Raw genomic sequence first — 22620 nt, 5'->3', positions numbered from 1 at the left:
GAGGCAGCAGGACTAAGGGCCAAGCAAAGGAATGTATGGAGGCAAGGTTGGAAGATAACAGGACAAGTAGGTGACAGGGATATGGATTTTATTCTCAAAATAAAGGGTGATTAGAAGTCTTTAGAGAACAGGAAAAATTTGCTCTCTAGAATGCTCAAATGACATGAAAGTAAAGTTAAATTGAAGGGAGAAGAGTTGGACCCTAGGCTATTCTTTACAGGCAGCAAGTTTGGGAAATAGTGACCTGGGATACTGATAGTCGGGTTGTGCAGGAGAAGACGGAAGTGAGTCACCAGGAGGAGGACTTGATTTAACCTGAGAGGTGAGAGAGAAGAACAGGAGATAATGCGCATGTGCGTCACCTCAGAGGCTGTTCCACTTAGTCATTCCAGGCATGATCATTCCAAAGACTCGTGCTGCTAGCTATTGGGATGCTATTTAAAAAAAAAAAGGTAAGAAAACTCCAGTAATACACTTCCAAATGTAACACCCAACTTGAAACATCATTTGAACAAATCCAAGTTGTTCAAAACAAAACCCTAAAAATCAAATGACAGCTTTAATGCCTTACTTCTCATGTTTGTAAGCAGGCTAAGCAAACTTTCAACCATCTGTTGTTTTCCCTGATTGCTAGAGCAAACTCTAGAACTTACCCTTCTATGCAATCACTTATTGCTTTATTAATTTTTAACCCAAAGTGATGAAGTTTAATATGGTGTTCTCTCTGTGTATGTATATGGATGGGGGGGGGGTTGGTAGAGGTAGTGTTTAAAAGGGAGGTTTAAATTCTGTGTCCTCCCCAACCCAATAGCATAAAATGCAGCTGCTATCTTCCAGCCCAACTCACCCTCCCAATTTACTCTACAGTTGCCTTTATTTGCACTCAACTGAGACAAACCTCAAGTGTCTTTTATCCCAGGCTGAATGTAGCCTGACCACTCACATGGCCACTTTTACCTGTTTGCTTGTTTTAGGAGGCTGTGCTCTCTCCGGCACTTTTCTCTGCAGTTATGTTCCTCTTGCTTCTTGTGGAGAGATGAAGACTGAGAGCAGCCTATGATCCCTAATCATATCTGCTAATCTCAGTGTTGGGTTCTTGGATGTTTGGGTGAGGTTTTGGTTTTTGTTTTGTTTTCCCCTTGCAGCCAGAATCTTCATGAGACAGTGTTTTCACTTACTTGTGACAGTTTTGTTAGAAAAAGAGAGGTGCAACTCACAATGCAAAGTAGCCCCTTTTTTCCCTCAAGAGTAAGGCAGCAACTCTCTTTGGCTATGTCAGATGTCAGAATTACAGTTTGTATCCTTTATTACCTGGCAGCAAAAAGTGATTTGTTTCCTGGAATATGATCAGGATCTAAGTGTTAGGGGGAAAAATATCAAAGAGATGTTTGGTGGCTTTTTCAAAAGTGTGGTGAAAAGTGCCAGTGAAGTCCTTTTTTCTGGAGTTAAGGAGGTGGATGACTTCTTTGAGCAAGAGAAGAATTTCCTTATTAACTATTATAATAAGATCAAATGTGCAAAAGCTGACAAAAGGACCAGATCTCATAAAAGTGTTGCAGATGAATATATCCACACTGCTGCCTGCTTGCATAGCCTGGCTTTAGAAGAGCCCACGGTCATCAAAAAGTACTTATTGAAGGTTGCTTAGCTACCTGAAAAACTTAGGGAAGTAGAGAGTCAAGTCTCTTCAGATAAAGATTTAAAGCTGACTGAACTCCTCTGGTACTATATGCTCAATATTGAGGCTGCTAAGGATCTCCTTGGCAAACATACCAAAGCTCTTATTGACTATGAAAACTCCAACCAAGCTCTGGATAAGGTATGGTTAAAAAGCAAAGATGTCAAGTTGGCAAAGGCAAACCAACAGGAGTGCTGCCAAAAGTTTGAACAGCTTTCTGAAACTGCAAAAGAAGAACTGATAAGTTTCAAATGAAGAGAGTGGCAGCATTTAGAAAGAGTCTAATTGAAATGTCTGAATTGGAAATAAAACATGCTAGGAACAATGTCTCCCTTTTGCAAAGCTGCATTGACTTTTTCAAGAACAACTGATCTGCCTTGATTCTGAATGAAGCAAAGAAAGTGAATGGGAAAGCCAGCGTCACTTGCATTTAAATCATTAGCCATGGAAGATATAATAGTTTCGACTTCAGTTTAAAATTATGTGAATAAATACTGTTGATGTCTAAAAAATCTTAACACTTAAAAAAAAAAAAAGCGATTCGTGGACCTAGAGGTTGCTTAATTGGCAGGAAGGACCACTCAGCTAATTCTCAACCCACCTTTGGGTGAATGGAGCTGTATACTCCTTTGCAGTGAATTTGCCCTTTTTTTAAGAACTCCCTATATGCAAAGTCCTGATGGAAAGTAATAACTACTACAATTTTTTTTTTCTAGACTTAGTTCCCAGCCCTCTTATGGGACAGAGCCCTAATCTGGAGAAATCATTATCTTAACCTTTCAACAATGATTTAGTCCTAAAAATCTTTTAGAAATGGAAGGGGGTAGGGAGGGATGCAGGACAATTTCCCTAAGAAAACGACACGGTGATGGTCCTTGGAGCTGCTTGGTTCTAAGGCTCAGGTGAATAGCTTTTCTAGATTCTTTAGAACTGTAGAGTAGATTTTTGAGATTAGATAAGGAAAATAGTTCTGTGTAGCTGGAGATAGAGGTTCTAATGATGGGTTTGTATTATCTCCCTCCATGATCCAGGACAAGTCACTGACAAACTTTCTGAGCTTTAGTTTTCCAAGGAAACTAAGTGTGAAGTATATAGTGATCACCTGGATGTGTGTGTGCTTGTGTGTGTGTGTGTGTGTGTGTGTGTGTGTGTGTGTGTGTTTAACACTCATGCCTGCCCACCGCTTATAAAAATTTCAAGATTATGGAGGTGGGAGACTAAGAAGCCAGGCATAATCAATCAGCCCTGAGTTCAAATCCTGCCTCTGCCACTTATATTGTGGTAAACACATTTAACATTAAAAAAATATGATTTTAACCATTTTAAAAGTAAAATCAGTGGCATTTAGCACATTTAGTACATTCACAATGTTATGCAACCATCACCATTACCTACTTTCAAGAAGTCAAGAATACATGTTTTGTAAAAGTTCCTGAAATACTTTTGATACAAACCTTCCCATTCTTCACCCCTACCCCTTCCTGGTAGAGAATCTCTGGATTAGATGACATCTAGGATCCCTTTTGTCTCTACCATTATATGACTCTACCTGAAAAAAAAATTAGAGTATCATTATTAGGACCCATCAGATTGCTAAGAAGCCTCAACAGCATATGGGATGTCACCTTCAACTTGAGGTAAAGCAACTGAGAAAACTGCAGGTCCCAATGTGAAATGCAGCATTACTGGAGTAAACTAAAATAAAAGGACCAGAGAAAGTACAAGAACGAGCCGCACCTTGTAATGAAAAGGACTTGTGTAAAAACAAGCTAAACTATTAGTAATACAACTTGTGTGATTTTTAGTATTCAATATTTTTAAAGTGTATAATTTTAAAAGATCGGGTTTGTCTCATTGTCATATAATTTGTCAAAAGAATGCAGACACAAACACAAACAAACAATTATCTATTAAAGTACCTCAAAAATACTAGTCTGAAACAATTTCCCTTTGAAAACAATACATTGTATTAGACTTTCAAATTAGGTAACTTTCCATCCCTTCCTGCTTGCACTCTTGGGCTTAGTTCTAGCCCTTTTCTAAAGACAAGGATTATTTGGAATAATCCTTTGTGATGATCTACTTCTATATCCCTTCCCCTCTTCCCTCACATGACAATCACACTTCACACATTTAAAGATGCATCATACAGTAAAATAGGATCTCCCTTGAAAGCAGAACATCGATATAAAAATCAGAAACTATCATTCTTTCAAGAAACGTTGGGAGCCTACCTTGTGTCAAGTACTAAGCGAAGCATCAGGAATATAAAGTCAAAGTAGCAGCCCTGATTCTAAAGACATATGCAGTTTAGTAGAAGTAGCAAAGTAAATCATTATTTCATTGATAGGATTGCTGCCTTCAGAGGGCAATGTGGAAACATCTAGAAGAGACTTCTGTATAAGATTATGAGATAAAGGAGGGCCTCTTGGAAGTGATGATCATGTGACTTGTGAAGAAGTGTAGAAGTTAGCTAGGTAAAAAGGGAAAGAGAGAAGAGAATGAAGAAAGTCTCAAAAGCAAGAAGCACTAGATATGGTGAGACACAGAGATGGTGTGTTCCAACCCCATTTAGCCCTAAGACCAAAGAACATGCCTGGCACAGAGTTACCCATGAGTTTAATTAGGGGCTTACAAGACAAGAGACGATTCTTCCCAATGGTGACTGGTCAAGAAAGTAAAGTTAGCATTTTGCGCAGAGAGAGGAGTGCCAAGGGAGGGATAGGGTGTACCTATAAAGGTTTGTATCAATGGAGTTTCTGACAAAATTTGGTTATAACAGGATCTTGCAAGATTTGGTTACTGCAGGATCTCACGAGATTTGGTTATAACAACCTCTCTCAAGATTTAGTTACCAACTGTGAATAGGGGAGGGAAGTTTTAATGCTTCCCCCCCAACAAGGGGGTACCTGTTGACTTTTAATCTGTGCTTAATGAAGGCCCTAGGTCCTCACATCATGAAAAACCTTGAGTCCTAGACTAAGGAATTTATTCAGCAAGCTATGGAGAGATGTTGAAGGATTTTTAAATAAGGAAATGATATGATCAGGCAAGTATTTTATGTCAATTCTTCTGACAGCTTTCTGAATAATGGTTTAGAAGGGAGGCAACACTAGATAGAAGCAAGGATTTTAATTTGTTGGTTAATGCAATAGTTCAGGCAAAAAGGGTGATGGTAAGATAGAAGAGGTAGGTAGCTAAATGAGAGCTGTTAAACAGGATGCCACGACTGGATAAATGTGAGAGGTGGGGGGGGGGTGAGGATGTCATGCAGGTTTCTGGCTTCATCAATTGGATGAATTGTGAGGCTATTCATTGATTGAGACAGGAAGTTACAAAGTCAACAATTTCATGGGAAATTGCTTTGAAAATGTTAACTTTCAGGCTTCTATAGGACATGGAAGTGGAGGGATCCTGAAGGCCATTGGATATAGTGATGTGGACTCTTTTATAAAATCAGAATATACAACATTATACAAATATATATATACAATATTTCGATTATAAAAATAATATATACTCAGCAAAAAGTTGCGAAGGAAATACAGCCCAAATTTTACCGTAGTTGTCTCTGTTTGATAGATTTATGGGTGATTTTTCCTTTTTACATCTTATACTACTTTCTATTTTCCAAATTTTATGTACTGACTATATGTTACTTTTACTGTGGACAAACTTCCTCTCAATAATAAAATAAAAGCAAATAAGAACAAGGAAATGTCAACCTGGCAAAGAGGACCATCGAGCAGTAGAGTAAATTTAAGCAAGGAACTGTCTCTTGGTTTGGCAATATGGACGTCTTTTGGGACTTGACTAGAAGTCCCTCTCCTTGGGCAGACTGGAGAATGGGCTGGAAGTAGAAATAATATCTTTTCAAATAGCTTGGCTATAAAAGGAAGTAGAAATGTGGGATGAGCATAAGGGATGTGTGTTCGAAGAATTTTCTAAAGATAGAATTACCTCAGCATATTTATAACTGACAGGAAGGAGCCAACACAGATTTAAAGGTATATGACAGAGAAGGAAAGACAGTTGGAGCAATGCCTCTCAGGAGAGAGGAGGGCGTTGAATTCAAATCTCAGGTGAAGTAATAGCCTTAGACTAGACATGAATTTAGGAGAAATAAGAGAGAATAAAGAAGAATTGGTAAAAATGGAAATGAGGTAAAAATTTAACACATATGTTAGCATCAACTTATTCCAATTCCCCATTTAAATAATACTAATGCCACTGCTACATAAAAAGTATAAAAATCCAAAAGTACTGTGCCAGTTTGAATATATTACATCCCCCCAAACGCCATTATCTTTGATGTAATCTTGTGTGGGCAGACCTATCAGTGTTAATTAGATTGTAATTCTTTGAGTGTTTCCATGGAGATGCGCCCCACCCAACTGTGGGTGATGACTCTGACTGGATATTTACTATGGAGGTGCTGGCCCGCCCATTCAGGCTGGGTCTAAATTAAATCACTGGAGCCATATAAATGAGCTGACAAACAGAAAGAATTCAGTGCAGCTGAGAATGACAGTTTGAAGAGGGGCTACAGCCAAGAGGGACACTTTGAAGAAAGCACAGGAGCTGCAGATAAGAGACATTTTGAAGACGGCCATTGAAAGCAGACTCTTGCTCTGGAGAAGCTAAGAGAGGACAAATACCCCAAGTGCAACTAAGAGTGACATTTTTTAGGAACTGTAACCTAGAGAGGAACATCCTGGAAGAAAGACATTTTGAAACCAGAACTTTGGAGCAGATGCCAGCCACGTGCCTTCCCAGCTAACAGAGGTTTTCCAGATGCCATTGGCCATCCTCCAGTGAAGGAACCCAGTTGCTGATGTGTTATCTTGGACACTTTATGGCCTTAATACTGTAACTGTGTAACCAAATAAACCCCCTTTTATAAAAGCCAGTCCATCTCTGGTGTTGCATTCCAGCAGCATTAGCAAACTAGAACAAGTGCAAAACAAAAGTAAACAACAGCAATTCATTTTCATAAATTAAAAAGGAGATCAGTGAGTGGTAATTGACTTAACAGAAAACTGGTAGTGGGAATTTATTGTGTCCTGGTTTCACAGGCTAGAAAGCTTGCTTTCTCCCAGGTAGGTGGCTTTCCCGTTCTGGCTTGCCACAATCCTTGGAGTTCCTTGGCTTGAATCTCTCCCGCACATCATGTGGTGTTGTCCTCTTCTTTCTCTACCAGTTCCTTCTTCCTTCCTATGCCCAGCTTCCTTCCTATGGCTTTCTCTTTATAAAGCCTACAATAATCTGGATTAAGAACCACCTTCATTCAGTTGGGCCTCACCTTAACTAAAAATATCTTCAGGAGGTTCTATTTATAATGGTTTCACACCCACAGGAATGTGGATTAAGACGAAGAACACGTCTAAACTGGGGTACATAATTCAATCTACCACACCTACCACCAACAGAATCCCACTCACAAGTGGGATGTTTCCCAAAAGAGAGTATTTAAAAATCTTCAACTTAAAAACATACCAGTATAAATGAGCAGCAGTAGAAATTTTTGAAAACAAAGTGAGAAAATCTCCTGGAGAGCTAAAGATTAAAGAGAAAATAGGAGAGAAAGGAAAACATGATAAGAAATTTAGAGAACTATTCAAGAGGGCCAATAACTGTAATAAGATTTCCTGAAAGACAGAAGAGGAAAAGAAAATGGAGTGGAGAAAATCATCAAATGAGTAAGTCAAGACAATTCCCACAGAGCTGCAGCACATGAATTTCTGGATTAGCAGGAACAGGTAAGTGCCAAATTCAATGAATGAAAATCGAACTACACTAATGCATTCCACTGACAAATTTAAAAAAGGAAGAGGTTTTTTTTTTTTTTTTCACATAGCAAAGGAAAAAAACAAGTCACTTACGAATGGCTAAGGATTGCAATGGTTTTAGATTTCTCAGTAGTAACACTAGAACTAGAAGGCATGGAAAATGGCTTCAAAACTGAGGAAAAATAATTTCCAACTAAGAATTCTAAACCTGGCCAAATATCATTTAAGTGTGAAAATAAGGACATTTTCAGGCATGCAAGATCTCAAAAAAGGTGATGGTTGCAGAGCAGGCACAGTGATCAACCAGCCCAGGCCGGAGCAGGTCAAGAAGACTTCAGGAGAGGCTTTTCCAAGATGGGATTAACATTCACTGTTGAAGGGACTGAGAGGAGATTTATACAACTGTGAAGAGGTTAGGGGACATCAAGTAGAGTACTAATCCTAGAAACACAAAGTGGTGTGCAGAAAAGAAAAAGTAATAAAATATCCATGACTGCTCTGATTAACATTTGCATTTTATAATATATAAATGAATATTGGTCACACCAAAACTGTAACCTTTATGGGTAGGGACAGAAAATGTAGTGTATGTGTTGGGGGAGGAGGGAGCATTGCCACGTGAGAGGCAAATCCTCATACTCCATTGTGGGAAGTCAATAGAAAGGAGTCAAAAAGGACAAATCAATAAGTAGCATCATAGCATGATATTTAGAGATGTGGATGTAAGAGCCAAGGAGATTCAGTTTGAAGTGGTTGCTTCTGGGAAGCAGGACATTAAGGATAAGAAGGTCAGGGGCTAGCTGTTTTTCATAACTCCGTCTCTTTAAATTATATGCATGAATAACTGAGAAATTTTTACCTAATTTTTCAAAATTAATGGAAATAAGTTTGAAGTTTGCAGTTTGCAGGAGAGAGAGAGTTGAGAAATTTATTTTGTGGTACTTTAAAGTTCAGATCTGGAGACAAACCACGTGGGCTTGAATTCTGACTCAGTCATTCCTAACTACTCCCACCACCCTGCTGTTCCACATTGGGTAAATTACCCAACCTCTGTGAGCCTCAGCGGCTTCATCCCTAAAATGGAGAAAAAACAGTCATATCAACCTCATAAAGCTGTTGTGAGGACTGGATGAGATGAAAATAAAGGACTTGGCACAATGCTGAGCACATGGTAAGCACTCAGTTGATGATAGTGTTAGATTAATCATAAGAATGACCTTGATTCTCTCAGTGAAGTAGACAGCAAAGTCTTCTGCTGAAAAAGATGGGTAAGGCAGTGAGGTTGGGAGTTTGATGAAGGAGAGAAAACCTAGAAGAGCTGTTGAGGGAACTGGGACTAGAAAATGAAAACAATTGCTGTGCAAAATCAAGGGCCTGGCTGAGGTGAGACCCAGAATGTGTGGAACTCCAAAATTGCACCACCGTCGTCCTAAGCAGCAATGCTGAGGGTAGAGGCAGAGAAATCGAGTGTTTGGATTGATTCAGGACTGAAGTTTTGCTGAGCCAAGAGGGCAAGGGAGTTTAAAAATGGTGGCTGGGCATCTTGAAAGGTGAAATCACTGCCCTCCCCCCTACATGGGATCAGACACCCAGGGTAGTAAATCTCCCTGGCAACGTGGAATATGACTCCCGGGGAGGAATGTAGACCCGGCATCGTGGGATGGAGAACATCTTCTTCACCAAAAGGGGGATGTGAAAGGAAATGAAATAAGCTTCAGTGACAGAGAGATTCCAAAAGGAGCCGAGAGGTCACTCTGGTGGGCACTCTTACGCACAATTTAGACAACCCTTTTTAGGTTCTAATGAACTGGGGTAGCGGGTGGTAGATACCTGAAACTATCAAACTACAACCCAGAACCCATGAATCTCGAAGACAATTGTATAAAAATGTAGCTTATGAGGGGTGACAATGGGATTGGGAAAGCCATATGGACCACACTCCCCTTTGTCTAGTTTATGGATGGATGAGTAGAAGAATAGGGGAAGGAAACAAACAAACAAACAAACAGACAAAGGCACTAGGTGTTCTTTTTTACTTTAATTGCTCTTTTTCACTTTAATTATTATTCTTGTTATTTTTGTGTGTGTGCTAATGAAGGTGTCAGGGATTGATTTAGGTGATGAATGTACAACTATGTAATGGTACTGTGAACAATCGAATGTATGATTTGTTTTGTATGACTGCGTGGTATGTGAATATATCTCAATAAAATGAAGATTTAAAAAAAAATGGTGGCTGGAGAGTGATTGAAGTTATGGACTGCGGAGTTTAGGCTGCAAATGGAACCTGGCGAAAATTAGAAGTGACCTGATTGATTGGGCCTGTAGGTTTTCCTGCCACCAAAGAGGATTACAGGGAGTAAAGGGGTTTTGTGAACTAGAAGAAGAGAAAATCTAGTTTAGAAAGTGGATAAGAGAGGAGGTTTTAGGAGTTTTTCAATTTCACAGGTCCAATTGTATGGAATAAATTATATAGCATGGAATAAAATAAGTTATTATGGCCTCACAACAACCTTAGAAAGAAAGGAGGAGAGACAGAGTAAGTAAAACACACCCTGATGTGGGTTCAGCTTTTAACGAGTATCTGGATTGTGTTAGGCCCATTAAATATTGCATATTACATATTAATTTACATGGTAATTTCATTTATTTATCACAACAGCCTTGTGGGGCAAATAATAATGTCCCCATTTTATAAATGCATAGACTATGGCTCAGAAAGTTTGGATAGTTAGCTCCAAAGTCAATATAACTTCCATAGCACTCTGTTGACAATGAACTCAGACAAGCTGTTGGTACAGCAACTAGTTATATGACTTTGGGAAAACGATTTATTTTTCTGAGGCTTAATTTCCTCAAATTGAGTGGGTTGATTGAGATATTCTTTCAAATACTTCCAGAATTAATATTCTATACTCCTAAATAATGTCTATGGGCATCATTTTTCTCATTTGTCAAGTAGAAGTAACAAAATCCAACTTACCCACCATAGAGAGTTGATATGGAGATCAAATAAGATAATTAATGGATGTGAAAGTGATTTAAAAGTAGGACACACTGTATGACTGAGAGGTTAAAATATTTAGAATTACGAGGGAAATAATCAAAATCATGAGAAAAGAAAAAATATGGAGACTGTTGTAGTTTGCTAATGCTGCCATTATGCAAAATACCAGCAATGGATTGGCTTTTTTTTTTTTTTTTTACTTTTTATTTTGAAATAAATTCAAACTTACAGGAACAGTTGCAAAAATAATACAAACGCCATACACAGAACTCCAGCCTACCCCAACCCCCCTCCACCAATACCCAGATCTACCAACTTTAGTATTTTGTCACTTAACTGTTTCTTTCTTTCCCTCCCTATCATCCATCATCTATTGCTCTGTCTTCTGAACATATGAGAGCAAGTTGCACACATCCTTGAACAAATAATATAATTCACACATACATTTCCTATGAACAAGAATATTCATTTATCTAATCACATTAAGTGTAGTTAAGAAGTTCAAGAAATTTAACATTGATAAAAAGCTTACAATCTATATTTCATTTTTTCTTATGTACTAATTGTGTCCTTTTGAGCTTTTTCTCCTCTACTCTTAGATCTCATCCAGGATAATCGATGGCATTTAATTGTCATTATCTATTTAGACTGTCTTTTTTTTTCATTTGTGGAAACATATTGTGCCAGTTTGAATGTATTATGTCCCCCAGAAAAAGCCATATTCTTTGATGCAATCTTGTGGGGCAGACATTTTGGTGCTGATTAGATTTGCATGGAAATGTGCCCCACCCAACTGTAGGTGATAACTCTGATGAGATATTTCCATGGAGGTGTGGGCCCACCCATTCAGGGTGGGCCTTAATCAGTGGAGCCATATAAATGAGCTGACGGGCATAGGGAACTCTGCAGCTGTGAGTGATGTTTTGAAGAGGAGCTACAGACAAGAGGGACATTTTGAAGAAAGCACAGGAGCTGCAGATGAGAAAAAGTTTGAAGACGGCCATTGAAAGCACTCTTGCTCTGGAGAAGCTGAGAGAGGGCAAATACCCCAAGCACAACTAAGAGTGACATTTTTGAGGAACTGCAGCCTAGAGAGGAACATCCTGGGAGAAAGCCATTTTGAAGCCAGAACTTTGGAGCAGACACCAGCCATGCGCCTTCCCAGCTAACAGGTTTTCCGGACACCATTGGCCATCCTCCAGTGAAGGTACCTGATTGATGATGTGTTACCTTGGACACTTTATGGCCTTAACACTGTAACTGTGTAACCAAATAAACCCCCTTTTATAAAGGCCAATCCATCTCTGGTGTTTTGCATCCTGGCGGCATTAGCAAACTAGAACACATATATATAGCATAAATCTTCCCATTCCAACCTCTCCCAAGCATTCCATTTAGTGAGATTAATCACATTCACAGTGTTGCAATGCCATCACCTTCCCACCATCCATTACTAGAAATTTCCCTTCACCCCAAACAGAAACCCTATACTCATTTCTTATTAACTCCCTATTGCCCCTTCCCCCACTTTTCATAACCCATACACTACTTTTCATCTCTATGAGCATATTCACTGATACTTTCTTTGTGTTTACCATGGGGCTGAAATTTAACATCCTAAATCTATAACAATCTTGTTTTCTTTGATACCAACTTAACTTCAATAGGACGCATAAACCATGTTCCTATACTCCTCCATTCCTCCACCTTTATGTAGTTCTTGTCAAAAATTACATATTTTACATTGAGTCCAAAACCACTGATTTATCATTACACTTTATGTATTTTAGATCCTGTAGGAAGTAAATAGTGGAGTTACAAATCAAAAATACAGTAGTATTGGTATTTATATTTACCACGTGACCTTTACTGGAAATCTTTATTTTTTCATGTGGTTTCAGTCCATTGTTTAGTGCCCCTTTCTGTCAGCCTGCACAATTCCCTTTAGAATTTCTTACAGGACTGATCTACTGGTGATGAAGTCCCTCAGCTTTTGATTATCTAGGAATGCTTTCATCATCCCCTCATTTTTAACCTCCAGGTGTTTGTGAATTTTCTAAGTGTCTGATGGTTATTGACCTCTAATTGTATTCCATTGTGGTCAGAGAATGCGCTTTGAATACTTTCCATTTTTTTTTAATTTATTGAGGCTTGTTTTACATCCCAGCATATGGTCTATTCTGGAGAAAGTTCTGCGATCACTAGAGAAGAATGTGTATCCTGGTGATTTGGGATGTAATGTTCTATGTATGTCTGTTAAATCCAATTCATTTATCAGATTGTTTAGGTTTTCAGTTTCCTTATTGGTCTTCTGTCTGGCTGATCTATCTATAGGAGAGAGTGATGTGTTGAAGTCTCCCACAATTATTGCGGAAACATCCATTGCTTCCTTTAGTTTTGCCAGTGTTTGTCACGTGTATTTTGTGGCACCATGACTGGGTGCATAAACATTTATGACTGATATTTCTTCTTGTTGAGTTGCTCATTTTATTAGTATGTAGTGGCCTTCTTTGCCTTTCATAACATCCTTGCATTAAAAGTCTATTTTATCTGAGATTAATATTGCTACTCCTGCTTTTTTTGGCTGTAGCTTGCTAAAATTTTTTGGATTGGCTTTTATAAAGGGGGATTATTAGGTTACAAATTTACAGTTCTAGGGCCATAAAAGTGTCCAATGTAAGGCATCAACAAGAGGATACCTTCACTGAAGAAAGGCCGATAGCATCCAGAACACCTCTGTCAGCTGGGAAGGCACGTGGGGACATTTGTTGGTCCATCTCTCCCGGGCTCCAGTTTCAAAATGGCTTTCTACAAAATGTCTCTGGACTTCTGTCTTAGCTTCTCTGAGTCCTTCTGCTTGTTTCTCCCAGGGCATTTCTATCTCTAAGCATATAGGGTTCCTCTCTTAGCTTCTCCAGGGCAAACTCTGGATTTCATCTCTTAGCTTTTCTCCAAATGTCTTTCTGTCTGTGTTTTAGTTTGCTAATGCTGCAGAATGCAAAACACCAGAGATGGACTGGCTTTTATAAAAAGGGGGTTTATTTGGCTATACAGTTACAGTCTTAAGGCCATAAAGTGTCCAAGGTAACACATCGGTAATCAAGTACCTTCACTGGAGGATGGCAAATGGCGTCCGGAAAACCTCTGTTAGCTGGGAAGGCACGTGGCTGGCGTCTGCTCCAAAGTTCTGGTTTCAAAATGGCTTCCTCCCAGGACATTCCTCTCTAGCAAGCTTGCTCTTCTTCAGAACATCACTCACAGCTGCACTCCATTCAGTCTCTTTGAGTCAGCATGTTTTATATGGCTCCACTGATCAAGGCCCACCCCAAATGGGCGGGGCCACACCTCCGTGGAAATATCCCATCAGTTATCATCTACAGTTGGGTGGGGCGTATCTCCGAATCCAAACATTGCAACTTAATCCCCACTATTCTGTCCCACAAGACCACAAAGATAATGGCATTTGGGGGACACAATACATTCAAACTGGCACATTCCACCCCATGGACCCCAAAATGACATTATCTTTCCAAATACAAAATACATTCATTTCATCACAATATCATAAAAACTTAAACCATTTCAGTAACAAAAGTTAAGTACAAAATCCCATCAAAATCAAATATAGGCGTGGTCAGTCCTAAGGCATACTTTTCCTTTAGCTTGGATCTGTGGACTTAGAACAAGTTATATGCTTCCAGTATACAAAGGAGGGACATTCATAGGATAAACATTTCCATTGCCATAAGGAGAAACAGTAAGGAAAACAAGGTTAACAGGAGCAAAACAGTTCCTAAAACCCACAGGACAAAGTCCATTAGATTTCAAAGTCTGAGAGTCATTTACAGAACAATGTTGCATCCTTGGGGCTTGAGAGAGTGGGAGCGTAACCCTTCCCAAGGGCCTTTTCTGCAGCCCGTTCCTCTCCAAACACTTAGGTGAGTGCTCCAACATTTCCACACATTGGGGAGACCACCTTCTCGGCTCCACCCTCCTCAAACCTCGGGGCAGCTCCCGGATTCCCTTCCATCTCCGGGGCACATGCTCAACCCCTTCAGAACAGTGTGGTAGCAGCCAGGCTCTCCCCAATTCCCTGGAAATGTGCTCCAACCTCTTTGGGACCTGAGGTGGCAAAACTCTTCCAGAGCATCGAGGCGGAAAGCCCGCCCTCGACCTCCAGGGCAAACTCACTCTTTCCATGCATGTGGGCTGCTCCACTCTCCCAGCCCGAGACCTCCTGAGTCCAGACCTCAACCTCCATGGCTCTGTCTTTGAAGAGATTTTTCCTTTATTTTTTTCCTTGTCTGTCTCCTCCAGTCCAGACCGGCAATGGCTCTGTCTATAAAGATCTTGCAAAAATTCTGTTGGCTTTGCATGAAGCATGCAGGGGTCAAAGCCATCAGACAATAGGACTTTCCACAAATCCTTTCTGCTTAACTCCTTTTCCAACCTTGGCTTGTACTGAAATGGCGGCTGGCTTCCATGTTTGGTTACATCCTCATGTTGGGCTGTAGCTTCAGGGATTCCACCCCCTGGAAGCTTGTAATTTTCTAAGCGATCAACTTCTGGTTTCTTTGAACCCAAGAGTTCAGTTCTAAGTTTATCTCTCTCTGCTCGCATTTTACTATAACCTGCAAGGAGAAGCCAGGATACGTCCTCCACATGTAGTCTGGAGATCTCCTCAGCTAAGTATTCCAAGTTGTTGCTTCCAGATTCTTCCTTCCATCTGACACCAGGACTCAATTTTGCCAAATTCTCTGCCACTTTAAAACAAGGATCGCCTTTCTTCCAGTTTACAACACATTCATCATTTCTGCTCAAGTCCTCATCAGAAGTATCTTTAGAGTCCATATTTCCACAAACAGTCTCTTTAAAGCAGTTTTGGCCTTTTCTATCAAGCTCCTCACAATTCTTCCAGAAACTCCCCATTATCCATTTAAAAAGCCGTTCTAACATGTTTGGTATTTGCAAACTCAGCAGCAAAAGCACCCCACTTCCGGTACCAAAATCTGTTCTAGTTTGCTAATGCTGCAGAATGCAAAACACCAGAGATGGACTGGCTTTTATAAAAAGGGGGTTTATTTGGCTATACAGTTACAGTCTTAAGGCCATAAAGTGTCCAAGGTAACACATCAGTAATCAAGTACCTTCACTGGAGGATGGCAAATGGCGTCCGGAAAACCTCTGTTAGCTGGGAAGGCACGTGGCTGGCGTCTGCTCCAAAGTTCTGGTTTCAAAATGGCTTCCTCCCAGGACATTCCTCTCTAGCAAGCTTGCTCTTCTTCAGAACATCACTCACAGCTGCACTCCATTCAGTCTCTTTGAGTCAGCATGTTTTATATGGCTCCACTGATCAAGGCCCACCCCAAATGGGCGGGGCCACACCTCCGTGGAAATATCCCATCAGTTATCATCTACAGTTGGGTGGGGCGTATCTCCGAATCCAAACATTGCAACTTAATCCCCACTATTCTGTCCCACAAGACCACAAAGATAATGGCATTTGGGGGACACAATACATTCAAACTGGCACAGTCTGCATCTCCAAGCATCTGCATCTGTGTCAGCTCTCAGCTCACCTAAAGACTCCAGTGAACTAATTAAGACACACTGTTCTAGTTTGCTAATGCTGCCAGAATGTAAAACACAAAAAATGGATTGGCTTTCATAAAAGGGGGTTTATTTGGTTAGAGGGTTACAGTCTTAAGGCCATAAAGTGTCCATCAACAAGGGGTACCTTCACTGGAGAAAGGCCATTGGCATCCAGAAAACATCTGTTAGTTGGGAAGGCATGTGGCTGGTGTCTGCTTGCTTCTAGGTTGCGTTTCAAAATGGTGTTCTCCAAAATGTCTATATCAGCTTCCAACAGCCATCTTCAAAATGTCTGTCTCAGCTCTAGCTCATTATGACCTTCCTCTGTCAGAGCTAAACAAGTAAACTAAACAAGGCCCATGCTGAATGGCCGGGGGCCATGCCTCCATGGAAATTATCCAATCAGAGTTATCACCTACAGTTGGGTAGGGCACATCAACACTGAACCAATAGGTTCCAACCAAATCCACACTAAGACATCTGCCCCCACAAGAATGCATTAAAGAATATGGCTTTTTCTGGGGGACATCATAAATACACAAACTGGCATACTCACGTTGAATGGGCGGTGTCACATCTCCATGGAAATAATCTAATCAAAAGGTCCTACCCACAATAGGTCTGCCCCACAAGATTGGATTAAAAGAATATGGCTTTTGTGGTATACATAATAGATTCAAACAAGCACAGAAACTGAAATTCAAATGATATCCAGTAAATATCTACTCACACTTACTAGCCAGAGACCTTGGGCAGGTTATCTCCTTCAGTGTCCTCATCTGGAAAATTAGACTACTTCATAGAGTTGTTATGAGAAGTAAATGAATGCATTTATAAAAAGCATTTTTAAAAAGTGTAGCACAAAGAAAGTGCTAAAATCATTAGCCTATTATTCTCTTCATTATTACTGCTACTATTTCCCAGCAATTTTACATACAAATATATGAATATCAAATAAGATAGCTAGAAACACTCCTAGAGGATTTGGGAAATTAGGGGAAGTTAGGAGCCTGGAGTGAGACTGAGACTGGGTCGTGGGGGGTGGGGAGGGAGCGGGTATATATGTGTGTGCGTGTGTATATATATGTATATTTGTAATAGAGATATTTGGGCTACTATTAACTCCAGACTAATAAGTAGAAATAATAGGCAGTAACATGTATGTGCGTTTTATGGAGTGCCACAAAATCTGCTTTACTCCTCACATGTCAGTCTAACAGGAGTACCACAGTGTTCATTCTAGAGCCTTCCATGTGCTAGTGATTGTATTAGGTGTGGGAAAATATAAAGATAACTAAGATAGGTAAAATAGGTCCCTGCTCTTATGGATCTAATGGTTAGTGAAAGAGTCAGCTATAAAAACAGTTCCAAGACAATGTGGAAACTGTGATTTTGAAAAAGGGAGATAGTAATAATCGCTGACACATATTGATTGCTTACTATGAACCAGGTACTATGCAGGAGCTTTGCATAAATTATCTTATTTAATCTACTCAGGAAAGCCATACTTTCAACTCCAGAGCTGGCATTGCTAATCCATTTCCCTGCCCCTTCTAAAAGGACGCACACAGTCAAGAGGTGGTTGTAGTAATCCAATGGGGAACAGTAAGAGCCTGAACCAGGGAAGTGGCAGCAAGGAAGAACAGGGAGAGATGAATTTGAGATATATTCAGGGAATTAAATTTGGCAGGTCCTGGCAACTGACTGGGTATAGTAGGAGAGAAGATAGTGGAGTCAAGTGTAACTGCCAGATAACTCTGGACCAATGACAAGAATCTCGAGGGCACAAATATTTAAATAACATTCTTAAAGGATCACACTTATTTTTAGAATCCCTCATGTAGCAGAGAGTACTAGTTTCCTACCCAATATCCATTAACTCATCTTCTTAACTAATAGAACCCCTACATTATTAAAGGCAGAAAAACATTCCCAGCCTCCCTTTCTAATAGGGGTAGCCAATGAGATGTTAGCAGAATGCACTGGATGGGGCTGCTGGAAACTTCTTTTTTTCTTCTCTCTTCTTTACTGAACAGAAATGTGGGTCTGATGGGTAGAGCTGCAGCAGTCCACTTTGTGGACCTGAGGTGACCTTGAGGATGAGTGCTAAAAGCTAAGCAAGAAGGGGCTAAAAATAGAAGCAGCCTGGGACTTGGAGGAAACCATGGCACCACCCAATCTACCCTGGGCCACCTATATTTGGCTTTTCCTGCAGAGAAAATGAACCTCTTTCTTGCCCAAGCTATTGTTATTTCAGATTTCTGTTACCAGCAACTAATGCTATTCTTTGCTGATATGCCTCCCCTCCCCTCAAAAACCATACCCCTGCACTCTCCCCTACACTCTGCCACCCACCCCCGTGTCTCTAGCCAAGGTGGGGAGCTGCTCAGTGGCCATCACCCTTGCCAGCCAAGCAGAGCTTGAAACCAGGAACACCAACTCAAGGACAATTATAATATCTCCATTTATAAATGAGTACATTACTTTCTCATTGCCCCTCCCCTCTCTCACCTTGCCCAAAAGCCATCACTGATTTGCATATCAGTTTTAAGCTCATTCCCAATCAGTTTTCTCTCTTGTGTGCTCACATGGATGCCACAACTAATAATAGAAGGAGAGCAGGGTTGTGCAAGAAAAGATGAAGATTTCAGTTTGGAGAAAGTTGAGTTTAAGATGATTTGGAGACAGTTAGATGCAGATGCTCAGAATGGAGTTGGGTATGAATTGTGAAACTCAATCATTGCTGGATGGAGTTTAGACCGGCATGTGGGACCATGAACACAGATGGGGTCGCTAGATTAGAATGTAAAGAGGGAGAAGAGCAATGGGGATGAAAAAACACTAGGGAGCACCCACCTCTAACAGGTGGGTACAGGAGCCCTGGAAGGAGACAGAGAAGGTCCAATATGGTAAATGAATGAGAGTGAAGGAAGACATGGGCCATGAAAAGCTAGAAAACAGAAGTCGTCAAGATGGACAAAGAAGTTCTCTTAGAAAAACCCGCCTCAGCAGTTATTCCACCCACCTACCCCCCACCCACCCTTCCCACACACAACGCTATCATAAATACAAGCTCTCCTCCATGACTGCAGAAGTGTGATCCTAATTCACACAAAGGTGATTCTGACTGTAGGCTTTCCTCCAGCTGAAGAAAGAGAAGTGAGGAGCAGTGTAAACCTAAAGACAAAGGTAGCAGGGATGCAGTGACAGGAAGGTGAGGAGGTAGCGAGGAGCCAAGAAACATTCTCTACTTCTAACTTCTCCCTGTAATTCTGTAACATAACTTGCATCTCATTATTCCACTTACGTTCTGAGTACCATGCCAGGGCCTGTTTGCTGCCTTCTAGAAGCTTGTTGGGTCCCACCAGAGAGCCGGGTCTTTGACACTTCTAAAGCCCAGGGGTTCCTTCATTGCAGTTGTTAGAGTGATAAGGTGAGAAGCTTCAAGTATAGTTCACGGTTTCTCAGGCCATGGATTTTCAGTCACATCTGGTCCTTAAATTTGTAATGAAATGAATATTTAACTTGAATGGCTATTCATAAAAGAGTATACGTTTTGATACAGTCATAAGTTAATAGCACCATAATTTGATTTCAGAAGTCTGTTTCAGGAAACAATCTGGGCTGTTTGAAAACACGTATCATTTAAATAGGTTCAGAATTTCCAGATCCTTTACTAAAACCACTTCAGTGGTTACAGAGGAGGTACACCTACATGTAAAACATGTGACTTTGCCTGTTTTTCTCCCATAATGTGCATTATAAACACTAAGTCTGTCAGGTGCTTGCTCATCAATGGATTATCAAGGTTTTTGTTCTGTTGACAATTATTTTGAATGCTAAAATCCTTTGTTTTGAAACAGATGGAATATTTACTTACTACCCCAGTGTTCTGTTTGTGTACTTTAAAAAATTCTTTTCTAAGAGAACTAAAGCTATGTTTTTAGGAAGCTCAACACTGAATGACTTTAAGATAAGAAATCAGATAAACCATCTGATAAGTGTCACATTGGGCCCTGTTAATATATAACATTCTGTGCAAGGAGGGCCCTGTAAATTCTACTGCCTGTAAAATGCATGGAATGTTTATTGAAGGCCTTGCAATTGTGTTCTAACAATTGTGTCTAGTTTTAAAGATTCATTTTCAAACATTCAGATCCTTGATCATTATAACTGCATTCCATATCTCTGAAGAGTGCCAGATTCGTAATAGAATAGGGAAAGTGTGTCTAGAGGCACGCTCTAACAAAACAATGGAAGAAAGCCCAGAAACAACGTCCTTTTCATGCTGCTTTATAAGCCTAACTGCTATGTAATCAGGAGCACAACGATCTTGTAAGAGAAATTGAAAAATTGACTTGTTACCTAGAAACTAAAAAGGCTGGGAAGGAAGGTTGGCTTGTCAAGTGGGATGTGGGTTTTTTTTCTCCCCATCTGAAGAACATTTATATTTTTAGCTTGTCCAGATAACACAAAGGTCTCTGCTCCTCTTCATACATAATTTTCTATACTTAGATGAAAATTACTTCACCCTTTAGAAATTTACCCTTTATATTATTAATCACAGTAACTGAAGAGCTCCTGATTCTCTCTGCATGCTGAGACTAGATTTTATCAGGAAATGTTTCATCACATTCTTTTCCTGTCATTAGAGTCAATTATCATGTATATTTATGCATTCCTTTGTATGGAAGTGTGGTTTGGGTCTGAAAAGAGCCTGGACAAAAGGGCATTTTTAATTAGACAGTCTTTCTATTGCCTGACTCATAAAAGGCTAAACAAAATTATATCCACCTAGACTGGACAAGCTCACAAAAGCGAGTTTCTACTGCTTAGCAGTGCTTAGCTAATAAAGATGATGAGGAGTGAGCTGCATTCCATTCAACCTCACACATCACCAGTGAAATACCCAGCTGAGCTCAGCTCCTACAGATGATTATTGATAGTGGTGTTTAAGGCAAGAATTGTTTGAGCACAGCACTTTGAGCTTCTAATTTGACAGTCAGAGCAATCTTGTTGTGACTTGTAAACTTTGCACTTAATATGCAGGGCTCTGAATAAATAAATGACGGGCAGAGATGAATGCTATGCTGGAGATTTAGTTCTTTGAATTGTGGCATGTCCATGATGGAAAATCAGCATTTCTAAATTTCTAGCCAAAATATAAAGAAGATTTGCTCTTCCCTCGAGTCCAGGTAAAGAACTCTTCGGTAGCTTTCAAAGCCTTGATAGTGTCTTACAGGCATTTTTCATGCTTTTAGCTAAAATAAAGCATCTGAACTCTCCCTTTAAGGAGTATCCTCCACGTTTTCAGAAGAGCCCACCTACTAGTATTAAAGTTGCAAAACACGCAACACTCACCTTCTCAACAGAATGCGGGTTCTGCCAATTGAATGGAACTAGTCTCTTACTTCCAATCAGCAGCTGACAAACATGAAGGACAGGGGCCACACAGAAACCACTGGACCTGGTGGTAAGAAGCAAGCATTTGCTGTGGCTACACCTGGTTTCCGAAGGCAGCAGTTCTGTGCAGCGTCCTATTTGGGGGATGTCAACAGTGCAAACCACGGTGTCTGTGCCCAGCAGTGGGGAGCTGTGGGGTTTTTGGCAGATCCGTCTTGCAGTGCGATTTGGGATCTCTTCTTAGGTGCACAGTTTCCAAATTATACGCTTTCCTTTAAATTCAGTAAGGTCTTCAGAATATTTTTACATGCATACTTTACTACACAAATTATTTCTTTTTTTAAATCAGACAGAATTGGTTTCCATAGCATGTATTTATGACTGCAGTTCAGGGAAATTGAAGGAGAAAAAGGATCAAAATTTAGAAGGTTTCCAATTATAATCAGAAACAAGACAAGGATGGACACTGTTATTCCTTGCATTCAGCATTATACTAGAAGTTTTAAATAATGGAAGAAGAGAAAATGAACTAAGAGGTAAAATAATCAGAAATGAAGAGAAAACACCCGTAATTTGCAGACAAAATTTATTATAAGCATAGAAAACTCAAAACAAACTGGGTAGATTATTGAATAAGGCAAATCAATAAACCTTCTAGACACAAGATCAAATTAAAAAAAAATCAGTGGAGTTCCTATGTAGCTTACGTGGTGTGATTGTGTGATTGTGAAAACCTTGTGGCTCACACTCCCTTTATCCAGTGTATGGACAGATGAGTAGAAAAATGGGGACAAAAATTAAATGAAAAATAGGGTGGGATGGAGGGGATGGGATGTGTTAGGTGTTCTTTTTTGCTTTTATTTTTATTCTTATTTTTATTTTATTTTTTTTTTTTTGGAGTAATGAAAATGTTCAAAAATTGATTGTGGTGATGAATGCACAACTATATGATGGTACTGTGAACAACTGATTATACACTGCGGATGATATGTGAATATATCTCAATAAAACTAAATTTAAAAAAAAAGAAATCAATGGAGTTCCTATACAAAAGTTAGAAATATAATAGAGAAAAATATTCCACTCAAAGCTATAACAAAAATATAAGGTACGAAAAAATAAATCTAATAAAAGTATGTTAGACCTTTATA

At 39.8% G+C, this 22620-nt stretch overlaps 1 long non-coding RNA gene and 1 pseudogene across 1 annotated transcript in view; one reads left to right on the top strand and one right to left on the bottom strand.

The window, feature by feature from the left end:
• LOC119528945 overlaps positions 1–19483 on the bottom strand; it is a 33542-nt gene extending 14059 nt beyond the window's left edge. The window contains exons 1-2 of the long non-coding RNA XR_005215788.1: positions 19374–19483; positions 3133–3227 (exon numbers count right to left, since the gene is read on the bottom strand). This is a non-coding gene — a long non-coding RNA (uncharacterized LOC119528945). The remainder of the gene's footprint in view (positions 1–3132; positions 3228–19373) is intronic.
• On the top strand, positions 1340–2087 carry LOC119528944 (annotated as a pseudogene).
• Positions 19484–22620: the final 3137 nt, after the last annotated feature.

This window comes from Choloepus didactylus, chromosome 3, assembly GCF_015220235.1.
Source record: "Choloepus didactylus isolate mChoDid1 chromosome 3, mChoDid1.pri, whole genome shotgun sequence".
Lineage (NCBI taxonomy): Eukaryota > Metazoa > Chordata > Mammalia > Pilosa > Megalonychidae > Choloepus > Choloepus didactylus.
The sequence above is the reverse complement of the archived record's forward strand: the minus strand, read 5'-3'. Positions and strand labels throughout refer to the sequence as shown.